Below are 14,132 nucleotides of genomic sequence, written 5' to 3' on the forward strand. Positions count from 1 at the left end.
GAAACAGTGGGCACGAAACAGAGGGTCTGAAACAGCGTGTCTGAAACAGAGGGTCTGAAGCAGAGGGGCTGAAACAGAGGGCGCGAAACTGAGTATCTGAAACAGAGGGCGCGAAACAGAGGGTCTGAAGCAGATGGCGGGAAACAGATGGCGCGAAACAGAGGGCGAGAAACAGAGTGTCTGAAATAGAGGGTCTGAAACAGAGGGTCTGAAACAGAGGGGCTGAAACAGAGGGGCTGAATCAGAGGGCGAGAAACAGAGGGGCTGAAACAGAGGGGCTGAAACAGAGGGGCTGAAACAGAGGGGGCGAAACAGAGGGTCGGAAACAGAGGGCGAGAAACAGAGGGGCCGAAACAGAGGGCGAGAAACAGAGGGGCTGAAACAGAGGGCGAGAAAGAGAGGGGCCGAAACAGAGGGCGAGAAACAGAGGGGCTGAAACAGAGTGGCCGAAACAGAGGGCGAGAAACAGAGGGTCTGAAACAGAGCGTCTGAAACAGAGGGCCCGAAACAGAGGGCGCGAAACAGAGGGCGAGAAACAGAGGGTCTGAAACAGAGGGCGTGAAACAGAGGGCCTGAAACACAGGGTCTGAAACAGACGGTCTGAAACAGAGGGTCTGAAACAGAGGGCGAGAAACAGAGGGACTGAAACAGAGGGCGAGAAACAGAGGGTATGAAACAGTGCGTCTGAAAGAGAGGGGCTGAAACAGAGGGCGAGAAACAGAGGGCGAGAAACAGAGGGCGAGAAACAGAGTGTCTGAAACAGAGGGGCTGAAACAGAGGGGCTGAAACAGAGGGCGAGAAACAGAGGGGCCGAAACAGAGGGCGAGAAACAGAGGGGCCGAAATAGAGGGCGAGAAACAGAGGGTCTGAAACAGTTGGTCTGAAACAGAGGGTCTGAAACAGAGGGGCCGAAACAGAGGGCGAGAAACAGAGGGTCTGAAACAGAGGGTCTGAAACGGAGGGTCTGAAACAGAGGGCGCTAAACAGAGGGTCTGAAACAGAGGGGCTGAAACGGAGGGCGAGAAACAGAGGGTCTGAAACAGAGGGCGAGAAACAGAGGGGCCGAAACAGAGTGTCTGAAACAGAGGGCGCGAAACAGAGGGCGCGAAGCATAGGGGGCGAAACAGAGGGCGAGAAACAGAGGGTCTGAAACAGAGGGGCTGAAACAGAGGGGCTGAAACAGAGGGCGAGAAACAGAGGGTGAGAAACAGAGGGTCTGAAACAGAGGGGCTGAAACAGAGGGCGTGAAAGAGAGGGCGCGAAACAGAAGACGCGAAACAGAGGGCGAGAAACAGAGGGGCCGAAACAGAGGGTGAGAAACAGAGTGGCCGAAACAGAGGGCGAGAAACAGAGGGTCTGAAACAGAGCATCTGAAACAGAGGGTCTGAAACAGAGGGCCCGAAACAGAGGGCGCGAAACAGAGGGCGAGAAACAGAGGGTCTGAAACAGAGGGCGTGAAACAGAGGGCCTGAAACACAGGGTCTGAAACAGACGGTCTGAAACAGAGGGTCTGAAACAGAGGGCGAGAAACAGAGGGACTGAAACAGAGGGCGAGAAACAGAGGGTATGAAACAGTGGGTCTGAAACAGAGGGGCTGAAACAGAGGGCGAGAAACAGAGGGCGAGAAACAGAGGGCGAGAAACAGAGGGTCTGAAACAGAGGGGCTGAAACAGAGGGGCTGAAACAGAGGGCGAGAAACAGAGGGTCTGAAACAGAGGGCGAGAAACAGAGGGGCCGAAACAGAGGGCGAGAAACAGAGGGGCCGAAACAGAGGGCGAGAAACAGAGGGTCTGAAACAGTGGGTCTGAAACAGAGGGTCTGAAACAGAGGGGCCGAAACAGAGGGTGAGAAACAGAGGGTCTGAAACAGAGGGTCTGAAACGGAGGGTCTGAAACAGAGGACGCTAAACAGTGGGTCTGAAACAGCGGGGCTGAAACGGAGGGCGAGAAACAGAGGGTCTGAAACAGAGGGGCTGAAACAGAGGGTGAGAAACAGAGGGTCTGAAACAGAGGGTCTGAAACAGAGGGTCTGAAACAGAGGGGGCGAAACAGAGGGGCCGAAACAGAGGTCGAGAAACAGAGGGGCCGAAACAGAATGCGAGAAACAGAGGGCGAGAAACAGAGGGTCTGAAACAGAGGGGTTGAAACAGAGGGCGAGAAACAGAGCGTCTGAAACAGAGGGTCTGAAACAGAGGGTCTGAAACAGAGGGCGCGAAACAGAGGGGCCGAAACAGAGGGCGAGAAACAGAGGGGCCGAAACAGACGGCGAGAAACAGAGGGTCTGAAACAGAGGGTCTGAAACAGAAGGTCTGAAACAGAGGGGCTGAAACAGACGGGCTGAAACAGAGGGTCTGAAACAGAGGGGCTGAAACAGAGGGCGAGAAACAGAGGGTCTGAAATAGAGGGTCTGAAACAGAGGGCGCGAAACAGAGGGTCTGAAGCAGATGGCGGGAAACAGTGGGCGCGAAACAGAGGGCGAGAAACAGAGTGTCTGAAATAGAGGGTCTGAAACAGAGGGTCTGAAACAGAGGGGCTGAAAGAGAGGGGCTGAATCAGAGGGCGAGAAACAGAGGGGCTGAAACAGAGGGGCTGAAACAGAGGGGCTGAAACAGAGGGGGCGAAACAGAGGGTCGGAAACAGAGGGCGAGAAACAGAGTGTCTGAAATAGAGGGTCTGAAACAGAGGGTCTGAAACAGAGGGGCTGAAACAGAGGGGCTGAATCAGAGGGCGAGAAACAGAGGGTCTGAAACAGAGGGGCTGAAACAGAGGGCGCGAAAGAGAGGGCGCGAAACAGAAGGCGCGAATCAGAGGGCGAGAAACAGAGGGGCCGAAACAGAGGGGCTGAAACAGAGTGGCCGAAACAGAGGGCGAGAAACAGAGGGTCTGAAACAGAGCGTCTGAAACAGAGGGCCCGAAACAGAGGGCGCGAAACAGAGGGCGAGAAACAGAGGGTCTGAAACAGAGGGCGTGAAACAGAGGGCCTGAAACACAGGGTCTGAAACAGACGGTCTGAAACAGAGGGTCTAAAACAGAGGGCGAGAAACAGAGGGACTGAAACAGAGGGCGAGAAACAGAGGGTATGAAACAGTGCGTCTGAAAGAGAGGGGCTGAAACAGAGGGCGAGAAACAGAGGGCGAGAAACAGAGGGCGAGAAACAGAGGGTCTGAAACAGAGGGGCTGAAACAGAGGGGCTGAAACAGAGGGCGAGAAACAGAGGGGCCGAAACAGAGGGCGAGAAACAGAGGGGCCGAAACAGAGGGCGAGAAACAGAGGGTCTGAAACAGTGGGTCTGAAACAGAGGGTCTGAAACAGAGGGGCCGAAACAGAGGGTGAGAAACAGAGGGTCTGAAACAGAGGGTGCGAAACAGAGGGCGAGAAACAGAGGGTCTGAAACAGAGGGTCTGAAACGGAGGGTCTGAAACAGAGGGCGCTAAACAGAGGGTCTGAAACAGAGGGGCTGAAACGGAGGGCGAGAAACAGAGGGTCTGAAACAGAGGGGCTGAAACAGAGGGTGAGAAACAGAGGGTCTGAAACAGAGGGTCTGAAACAGAGGGTCTGAAACAGAGGGGGTGAAACAGAGTGGCCGAAACAGAGGGCGAGAAACAGAGGGGCCGAAACAGACGGCGAGAAACAGAGGGTCTGAAACAGAGGGTCTGAAACAGAAGGTCTGAAACAGAGGGGCTGAAACAGAGGGGCTGAAACAGAGGGTCTGAAACAAAGGGGCTGAAACAGAGGGCGAGAAACAGAGGGTCTGAAACAGAGGGGCTGAAACAGATGGTCTGAAACAGAGGGGCTGAAACAGAGGGTCTGAAACAGAGGGGCTGAAACAGAGGGCGCGAAACAGAGAGTCTGAAACAGAGGGCGCGAAACAGACGGCGCAAAACAGAGGGGCTGAAACCGAGGGGCTGAAACAGAGGGTCTGAAACAGAGGGTCTGAAACAGTGGGCACGAAACAGAGGGTCTGAAACAGCGTGTCTGAAACAGAGGGTCTGAAGCAGAGGGGCTGAAACAGAGGGCGCGAAACTGAGTATCTGAAACAGAGGGCGCGAAACAGAGGGTCTGAAGCAGATGGCGGGAAACAGATGGCGCGAAACAGAGGGCGAGAAACAGAGTGTCTGAAATAGAGGGTCTGAAACAGAGGGTCTGAAACAGAGGGGCTGAAACAGAGGGGCTGAATCAGAGGGCGAGAATCAGAGGGGCTGAAACAGAGGGGCTGAAACAGAGGGGCTGAAACAGAGGGGGCGAAACAGAGGGTCGGAAACAGAGGGCGAGAAACAGAGGGGCCGAAACAGAGGGCGAGAAACAGAGGGGCTGAAACAGAGGGCGAGAAAGAGAGGGGCCGAAACAGAGGGCGAGAAACAGAGGGGCTGAAACAGAGTGGCCGAAACAGAGGGCGAGAAACAGAGGGTCTGAAACAGAGCGTCTGAAACAGAGGGCCCGAAACAGAGGGCGCGAAACAGAGGGCGAGAAACAGAGGGTCTGAAACAGAGGGCGTGAAACAGAGGGCCTGAAACACAGGGTCTGAAACAGACGGTCTGAAACAGAGGGTCTGAAACAGAGGGCGAGAAACAGAGGGACTGAAACAGAGGGCGAGAAACAGAGGGTATGAAACAGTGCGTCTGAAAGAGAGGGGCTGAAACAGAGGGCGAGAAACAGAGGGCGAGAAACAGAGGGCGAGAAACAGAGTGTCTGAAACAGAGGGGCTGAAACAGAGGGGCTGAAACAGAGGGCGAGAAACAGAGGGGCCGAAACAGAGGGCGAGAAACAGAGGGGCCGAAACAGAGGGCGAGAAACAGAGGGTCTGAAACAGTTGGTCTGAAACAGAGGGTCTGAAACAGAGGGGCCGAAACAGAGGGCGAGAAACAGAGGGTCTGAAACAGAGGGTCTGAAACGGAGGGTCTGAAACAGAGGGCGCTAAACAGAGGGTCTGAAACAGAGGGGCTGAAACGGAGGGCGAGAAACAGAGGGTCTGAAACAGAGGGCGAGAAACAGAGGGGCCGAAACAGAGTGTCTGAAACAGAGGGCGCGAAACAGAGGGCGCGAAGCATAGGGGGCGAAACAGAGGGCGAGAAACAGAGGGTCTGAAACAGAGGGGCTGAAACAGAGGGGCTGAAACAGAGGGCGAGAAACAGAGGGTGAGAAACAGAGGGTCTGAAACAGAGGGGCTGAAACAGAGGGCGTGAAAGAGAGGGCGCGAAACAGAAGACGCGAAACAGAGGGCGAGAAACAGAGGGGCCGAAACAGAGGGTGAGAAACAGAGTGGCCGAAACAGAGGGCGAGAAACAGAGGGTCTGAAACAGAGCATCTGAAACAGAGGGTCTGAAACAGAGGGCCCGAAACAGAGGGCGCGAAACAGAGGGCGAGAAACAGAGGGTCTGAAACAGAGGGCGTGAAACAGAGGGCCTGAAACACAGGGTCTGAAACAGACGGTCTGAAACAGAGGGTCTGAAACAGAGGGCGAGAAACAGAGGGACTGAAACAGAGGGCGAGAAACAGAGGGTATGAAACAGTGGGTCTGAAACAGAGGGGCTGAAACAGAGGGCGAGAAACAGAGGGCGAGAAACAGAGGGCGAGAAACAGAGGGTCTGAAACAGAGGGGCTGAAACAGAGGGGCTGAAACAGAGGGCGAGAAACAGAGGGTCTGAAACAGAGGGCGAGAAACAGAGGGGCCGAAACAGAGGGCGAGAAACAGAGGGGCCGAAACAGAGGGCGAGAAACAGAGGGTCTGAAACAGTGGGTCTGAAACAGAGGGTCTGAAACAGAGGGGCCGAAACAGAGGGTGAGAAACAGAGGGTCTGAAACAGAGGGTCTGAAACGGAGGGTCTGAAACAGAGGACGCTAAACAGTGGGTCTGAAACAGCGGGGCTGAAACGGAGGGCGAGAAACAGAGGGTCTGAAACAGAGGGGCTGAAACAGAGGGTGAGAAACAGAGGGTCTGAAACAGAGGGTCTGAAACAGAGGGTCTGAAACAGAGGGGGCGAAACAGAGGGGCCGAAACAGAGGTCGAGAAACAGAGGGGCCGAAACAGAATGCGAGAAACAGAGGGCGAGAAACAGAGGGTCTGAAACAGAGGGGTTGAAACAGAGGGCGAGAAACAGAGCGTCTGAAACAGAGGGTCTGAAACAGAGGGTCTGAAACAGAGGGCGCGAAACAGAGGGGCCGAAACAGAGGGCGAGAAACAGAGGGGCCGAAACAGACGGCGAGAAACAGAGGGTCTGAAACAGAGGGTCTGAAACAGAAGGTCTGAAACAGAGGGGCTGAAACAGACGGGCTGAAACAGAGGGTCTGAAACAGAGGGGCTGAAACAGAGGGCGAGAAACAGAGGGTCTGAAACAGAGGGGCTGAAACAGAGGGTCTGAAACAGAGGGGCTGAAACAGAGGGTCTGAAACAGAGGGGCTGAAACAGAGGGCGCGAAACAGAGAGTCTGAAACAGAGGGCGCGAAACTGACGGCACAAAACAGAGGGGCTGAAACCGAGGGGCTGAAACAGAGGGTCTGAAACAGAGGGTCTGAAACAGTGGGCACGAAACAGAGGGTCTGAAACAGTGGGGCTGAAACAGAGGGCGCGAAACAGAGGGTCTGAAGCAGATGGCGGGAAACAGTGGGCGCGAAACAGAGGGCGAGAAACAGAGTGTCTGAAATAGAGGGTCTGAAACAGAGGGTCTGAAACAGAGGGGCTGAAAGAGAGGGGCTGAATCAGAGGGCGAGAAACAGAGGGGCTGAAACAGAGGGGCTGAAACAGAGGGGCTGAAACAGAGGGGGCGAAACAGAGGGTCGGAAACAGAGGGCGAGAAACAGAGTGTCTGAAATAGAGGGTCTGAAACAGAGGGTCTGAAACAGAGGGGCTGAAACAGAGGGGCTGAATCAGAGGGCGAGAAACAGAGGGTCTGAAACAGAGGGGCTGAAACAGAGGGCGCGAAAGAGAGGGCGCGAAACAGAAGGCGCGAATCAGAGGGCGAGAAACAGAGGGGCCGAAACAGAGGGGCTGAAACAGAGTGGCCGAAACAGAGGGCGAGAAACAGAGGGTCTGAAACAGAGCGTCTGAAACAGAGGGCCCGAAACAGAGGGCGCGAAACAGAGGGCGAGAAACAGAGGGTCTGAAACAGAGGGCGTGAAACAGAGGGCCTGAAACACAGGGTCTGAAACAGACGGTCTGAAACAGAGGGTCTAAAACAGAGGGCGAGAAACAGAGGGACTGAAACAGAGGGCGAGAAACAGAGGGTATGAAACAGTGCGTCTGAAAGAGAGGGGCTGAAACAGAGGGCGAGAAACAGAGGGCGAGAAACAGAGGGCGAGAAACAGAGGGTCTGAAACAGAGGGGCTGAAACAGAGGGTCTGAAACAGAGGGCGAGAAACAGAGGGGCCGAAACAGAGGGCGAGAAACAGAGGGGCCGAAACAGAGGGCGAGAAACAGAGGGTCTGAAACAGTGGGTCTGAAACAGAGGGTCTGAAACAGAGGGGCCGAAACAGAGGGTGAGAAACAGAGGGTCTGAAACAGAGGGTGCGAAACAGAGGGCGAGAAACAGAGGGTCTGAAACAGAGGGTCTGAAACGGAGGGTCTGAAACAGAGGGCGCTAAACAGAGGGTCTGAAACAGAGGGGCTGAAACGGAGGGCGAGAAACAGAGGGTCTGAAACAGAGGGGCTGAAACAGAGGGTGAGAAACAGAGGGTCTGAAACAGAGGGTCTGAAACAGAGGGTCTGAAACAGAGGGGGTGAAACAGAGTGGCCGAAACAGAGGGCGAGAAACAGAGGGGCCGAAACAGACGGCGAGAAACAGAGGGTCTGAAACAGAGGGTCTGAAACAGAAGGTCTGAAACAGAGGGGCTGAAACAGAGGGGCTGAAACAGAGGGTCTGAAACAAAGGGGCTGAAACAGAGGGCGAGAAACAGAGGGTCTGAAACAGAGGGGCTGAAACAGATGGTCTGAAACAGAGGGGCTGAAACAGAGGGTCTGAAACAGAGGGGCTGAAACAGAGGGCGCGAAACAGAGAGTCTGAAACAGAGGGCGCGAAACAGACGGCGCAAAACAGAGGGGCTGAAACCGAGGGGCTGAAACAGAGGGTCTGAAACAGAGGGTCTGAAACAGTGGGCACGAAACAGAGGGTCTGAAACAGCGTGTCTGAAACAGAGGGTCTGAAGCAGAGGGGCTGAAACAGAGGGCGCGAAACTGAGTATCTGAAACAGAGGGCGCGAAACAGAGGGTCTGAAGCAGATGGCGGGAAACAGATGGCGCGAAACAGAGGGCGAGAAACAGAGTGTCTGAAATAGAGGGTCTGAAACAGAGGGTCTGAAACAGAGGGGCTGAAACAGAGGGGCTGAATCAGAGGGCGAGAATCAGAGGGGCTGAAACAGAGGGGCTGAAACAGAGGGGCTGAAACAGAGGGGGCGAAACAGAGGGTCGGAAACAGAGGGCGAGAAACAGAGGGGCCGAAACAGAGGGCGAGAAACAGAGGGGCTGAAACAGAGGGCGAGAAAGAGAGGGGCCGAAACAGAGGGCGAGAAACAGAGGGGCTGAAACAGAGTGGCCGAAACAGAGGGCGAGAAACAGAGGGTCTGAAACAGAGCGTCTGAAACAGAGGGCCCGAAACAGAGGGCGCGAAACAGAGGGCGAGAAACAGAGGGTCTGAAACAGAGGGCGTGAAACAGAGGGCCTGAAACACAGGGTCTGAAACAGATGGTCTGAAACAGAGGGTCTGAAACAGAGGGCGAGAAACAGAGGGACTGAAACAGAGGGCGAGAAACAGAGGGTATGAAACAGTGCGTCTGAAAGAGAGGGGCTGAAACAGAGGGCGAGAAACAGAGGGCGAGAAACAGAGGGCGAGAAACAGAGTGTCTGAAACAGAGGGGCTGAAACAGAGGGGCTGAAACAGAGGGCGAGAAACAGAGGGGCCGAAACAGAGGGCGAGAAACAGAGGGGCCGAAACAGAGGGCGAGAAACAGAGGGTCTGAAACAGTTGGTCTGAAACAGAGGGTCTGAAACAGAGGGGCCGAAACAGAGGGCGAGAAACAGAGGGTCTGAAACAGAGGGTCTGAAACGGAGGGTCTGAAACAGAGGGCGCTAAACAGAGGGTCTGAAACAGAGGGGCTGAAACGGAGGGCGAGAAACAGAGGGTCTGAAACAGAGGGGCTGAAACAGAGGGTGAGAAACAGAGGGTCTGAAACAGAGGGTCTGAAACAGAGGGTCTGAAACAGAGGGGGCGAAACAGAGTGGCCGAAACAGAGGGCGAGAAACAGAGGGGCCGAAACAGACGGCGAGAAACAGAGGGTCTGAAACAGAGGGTCTGAAACAGAAGGTCTGAAACAGAGGGGCTGAAACAGAGGGGCTGAAACAGAGGGTCTGAAACAAAGGGGCTGAAACAGTGGGCGAGAAACAGAGGGTCTGAAACAGAGGGGCTGAAACAGATGGTCTGAAACAGAGGGGCTGAAACAGAGGGTCTGAAACAGAGGGGCTGAAACAGAGGGCGCGAAACAGAGAGTCTGAAACAGAGGGCGCGAAACAGACGGCGCAAAACAGAGGGGCTGAAACCGAGGGGCTGAAACAGAGGGTCTGAAACAGAGGGTCTGAAACAGTGGGCACGAAACAGAGGGTCTGAAACAGCGTGTCTGAAACAGAGGGTCTGAAGCAGAGGGGCTGAAACAGAGGGCGCGAAACTGAGTATCTGAAACAGAGGGCGCGAAACAGAGGGTCTGAAGCAGATGGCGGGAAACAGACGGCGCGAAACAGAGGGCGAGAAACAGAGTGTCTGAAATAGAGGGTCTGAAACAGAGGGTCTGAAACAGAGGGGCTGAAACAGAGGGGCTGAATCAGAGGGCGAGAAACAGAGGAGCTGAAACAGAGGGGCTGAAACAGAGGGGCTGAAACAGAGGGGGCGAAACAGAGGGTCGGAAACAGAGGGCGAGAAACAGAGGGGCCGAAACAGAGGGCGAGAAACAGAGGGGCTGAAACAGAGGGCGAGAAAGAGAGGGGCCGAAACAGAGGGCGAGAAACAGAGGGGCCGAAACAGAGGGCGAGAAACAGAGGGTATGAAACAGAGGGCGTGAAACAGAGGGTCTGAAACACAGGGTCTGAAACAGAGGGCACGAAACAGAGGGTCTGAAACAGAGGGCGAGAAACAGAGGGGCCGAAACAGAGTGTCTGAAACAGAGGGCACGAAACAGAGGGCGCGAAGCCAAGTGGGCGAAACAGAGGGCGAGAAACAGAGGGTCTGAAACAGAGGGGCTGAAACAGAGGGGCTAAAACAGAGGGCGAGAAACAGAGGGCGAGAAACAGAGGGCGAGAAACAGAGGGTCTGAAACAGAGGGGCTGAAACAGAGGGCGCGAAAGAGAGGGCGCGAAACAGAAGGCGCGAAACAGAGGGCGAGAAACAGAGGGGCCGAAACAGAGGGTGAGAAACAGAGTGGCCGAAACAGAGGGCGAGAAACAGAGGGTCTGAAACAGAGCGTCTGAAACAGAGGGTCTGAAACAGAGGGCCCGAAACAGAGGGCGCGAAACAGAGGGCGAGAAACAGAGGGTCTGAAACAGAGGGCGTGAAACAGAGGGCCTGAAACACAGGGTCTGAAACAGACGGTCTGAAACAGAGGGTCTGAAACAGAGGGCGAGAAACAGAGGGACTGAAACAGAGGGCGCGAAACAGATGGCGAGAAACAGAGGGTCTGAAACAGAGGGGCTGAAACAGAGGGCGAGAAACAGAGGGTCTGAAACTGATGGCGAGAAACAGAGGGCGAGAAACAGAGGGTCTGAAATAGAGGGTCTGAAACAGAGGGGCTGAAACAGACGGGCTGAAACAGAGGGGCTGAATCAGAGGGCGAGAAACAGAGGGGCCGAAACAGAGGGCGAGAAACAGAGGGGCCGAAACAGAGGGCGAGAAACAGACGGGCCGAAACAGAGGGCGAGAAACAGAGGGGCCGAAACAGAGTGCGAGAAACAGAGGGTCTGAAACAGAGGGTCTGAAACAGAGGGTCTGAAACAGAGGGGCTGAAACAGAGGGCGCGAAACAGAGGGCGCGAAACAGAGGGCGAGAAACAGAGGGTCTGAAACAGAGGGTCTGAAACAGAGGGCGTGAAACAGAGGTTCTGAAACAGAGGGTCTGAAACAGAGGGGCTGAAACAGAGGGTCTGAAAGAGAGGGCGAGAAACAGAGGGGCTTAAACAGAGGGCGAGAAATAGAGGGTCTGAAACAGAGGGTCTGAAACAGAGGGCGCGAAACAGAGGGCGCGAAACAGAGGGTCTGAAACAGAGGGGCTGAAACAGAGGGGGCGAAACAGAGGGTCGGAAACAGAGGGTGAGAATCAGAGGGGCCGAAACTGAGGGCGAGAAACAGAGGGGCCGAAACAGAGGGCGAGAAACAGAGGGGCCGAAACAGAGGGCGAGAAACAGAGGGGCCGAAACAGAGGGCGAGAAACAGAGGGTCTGAAACAGAGGGTCTGAAACAGAGGGGCTGAAACAGAGGGTCTGAAACAGAGGGCGCGAAACAGAGGGCGAGAAACAGAGGGTCTGAAACAGAGGGTCTGAAACAGAGGGCGTGAAACAGAGGTTCTAAAACAGAGGGTCTGAAACAGAGGGGCTGAAACAGAGGGGCTGAAACAGAGGGCGAGAAACAGAGGGGCTGAAACAGAGGGCGAGAAACAGAGGCCGCGAAACAGAGGGTATGAAACAGAGAGTCTGAAACAGATGGTGAGAAACAGAGGGCGAGAAACAGAGGGTCCGAAACAGAGGTTCTGAAACAAAGGGTGCGAAACAGAGGGGCCGAAACAGAGGGCGGCAAACAGAAGGGCCGAAACAGAGGGCGAGAAACAGAGGGGCCGAAACAGAGGGCGAGAAACAGACGGGCTGAAACAGAGGGCGAGAAACAGAGGGGCCGAAACAGAGGGCGAGAAACAGAGGGTCTGAAACAGAGGGTCTGAAACAGAGGGGCTGAAACAGAGGGCGCGAAACAGAGGGCGCGAAACAGAGGGCGAGAAACAGAGGGTCTGAAACAGAGGGTCTGAAACAGTGGGCGTGAAACAGAGGTTCTGAAACAGAGGGTCTGAAACAGAGGGGCTGAAACAGAGGGTCTGAAAGAGAGGGCGAGAAACAGAGGGGCTTAAACAGAGGGCGAGAAATAGAGGGTCTGAAACAGAGGTTCTGAAACAGAGGGCGCGAAACAGAGGGCGCGAAACAGAGGGTCTGAAACAGAGGGGCTGAAACAGAGGGGGCGAAACAGAGGGTCGGAAACAGAGGGTGAGAATCAGAGGGGCCGAAACAGAGGGCGAGAAACAGAGGGGCCGAAACAGAGGGCGAGAAACAGAGGGGCCGAAACAGAGGGCGAGAAACAGAGGGGCCGAAACAGAGGGCGAGAAACAGAGGGTCTGAAACAGAGGGTCTGAAACAGAGGGTCTGAAACAGAGGGGCTGAAACAGAGGGCGCGAAACAGAGGGCGCGAAACAGAGGGCGAGAAACAGAGGGTCTGAAACAGAGGGTCTGAAACAGAGGGCGTGAAACAGAGGTTCTAAAACAGAGGGTCTGAAACAGAGGGGCTGAAACAGAGGGTCTGAAAGAGAGGGCGAGAAACAGAGGGGCTTAAACAGAGGGCGAGAAATTGAGGGTCTGAAACAGAGGGTCTGAAACAGAGGGCGCGAAACAGAGGGCGCGAAACAGAGGGTCTGAAACAGAGGGTCTGAAACAGAGGGGCTGAAACAGAGGGGCTGAAACAGAGTGCGAGAAACAGAGGGGCTGAAACAGAGGGCGAGAAACAGAGGCCGCGAAACAGAGGGTCTGAAACAGAGGGTCTGAAACAGAGGGTGAGAAACAGAGGGCGAGAAACAGAGGGTCCGAAACAGAGGTTCTGAAACAAAGGGCGCGAAACAGAGGGGCCGAAACAGAGGGCGGCAAACAGAAGGGCCGAAACAGAGGGTCTGAAACAGAGGGCGCGAAGCAGAGGGGCTGAAACATAGGGCGAGAAACAGAGGGGCTGAAACAGGGGGCGTGAAACAGAGGTTCTGAAATAGAGGGTCTGAAACAGAGGCGCTGAAACAGAGGGTCTGAAAGAGAGGGCGAGAAACAGAGGGGCTTAAACAGAGGGCGAGAAATAGAGGGTCTGAAACAGAGGGTCTGAAACAGAGGGCGCGAAACAGAGGGCGCGAAACAGAGGATCTGAAACAGAGGGGCTGAAACAGAGGGGGCGAAACAGAGGGTCGGAAACAGAGGGCGAGAATCAGAGGGGCCGAAACAGAGGGCGAGAAACAGAGGGGCCGAAACAGAGGGCGAGAAACAGAGGGGCCGAAACAGAGGGCGAGAAACAGAGGGGCCGAAACAGAGGGGCTGAAACAGAGGGCGCGAAACAGAAGGCGCGAAACAGAGGGCGAGAAACAGAGGGTCTGAAACAGAGGGTCTGAAACAGAGGGCGTGAAACAGAGGTTCTGAAACAGAGGGTCTGAAACAGAGGGGCTGAAACAGAGGGTCTGAAAGAGAGGGCGAGAAACAGAGGGGCTTAAACAGAGGGCGAGAAATTGAGGGTCTGAAACAGAGGGTCTGAAACAGAGGGCGCGAAACAGAGGGCGCGAAACAGAGGGTGTGAAACAGAGGGTCTGAAACAGAGGGGCTGAAACAGAGGGGCTGAAACAGAGGGCGAGAAACAGAGGGGCTGAAACAGAGGGCGAGAAACAGAGGCCGCGAAACAGAGGGTATGAAACAGAGAGTCTGAAACAGAGGGTGAGAAACAGAGGGCGAGAAACAGAGGGTCCGAAACAGAGGTTCTGAAACAAAGGGTGCGAAACAGAGGGGCCGAAACAGAGGGCGGCAAACAGAAGGGCCGAAACAGAGGGTCTGAAACAGAGGGCGCGAAACAGAGGGCGCGAAACAGAGGGCGAGAAACAGAGGGTCTGAAAAAGAGGGTCTGAAACAGAGGGTAGCAAACAGAGGGGCTGAAACAGAGGGCGAGAAACAGAGGGTCTGAAACAGAGGGTCTGAAACAGAGGGGCTGAAACAGAGGGTCTGAAACAGAGGGTGAGAAACAGAGGGCGAGAAACAGAGGGGCTGAAACAGAGGGGCTGAAACAGAGGGGCTGAAACAGAGGGCGAGAAACAGAGGGGCTGAAACAGAGGGGCTGAAACAGAGGGGCTGAAACAGAGGGGCTGAAACAGAGGGCACGAAACA

Source organism: Chiloscyllium punctatum, chromosome 48 (assembly GCF_047496795.1).
Source record: "Chiloscyllium punctatum isolate Juve2018m chromosome 48, sChiPun1.3, whole genome shotgun sequence".
Classification (NCBI taxonomy): Eukaryota; Metazoa; Chordata; class Chondrichthyes; order Orectolobiformes; family Hemiscylliidae; genus Chiloscyllium; species Chiloscyllium punctatum.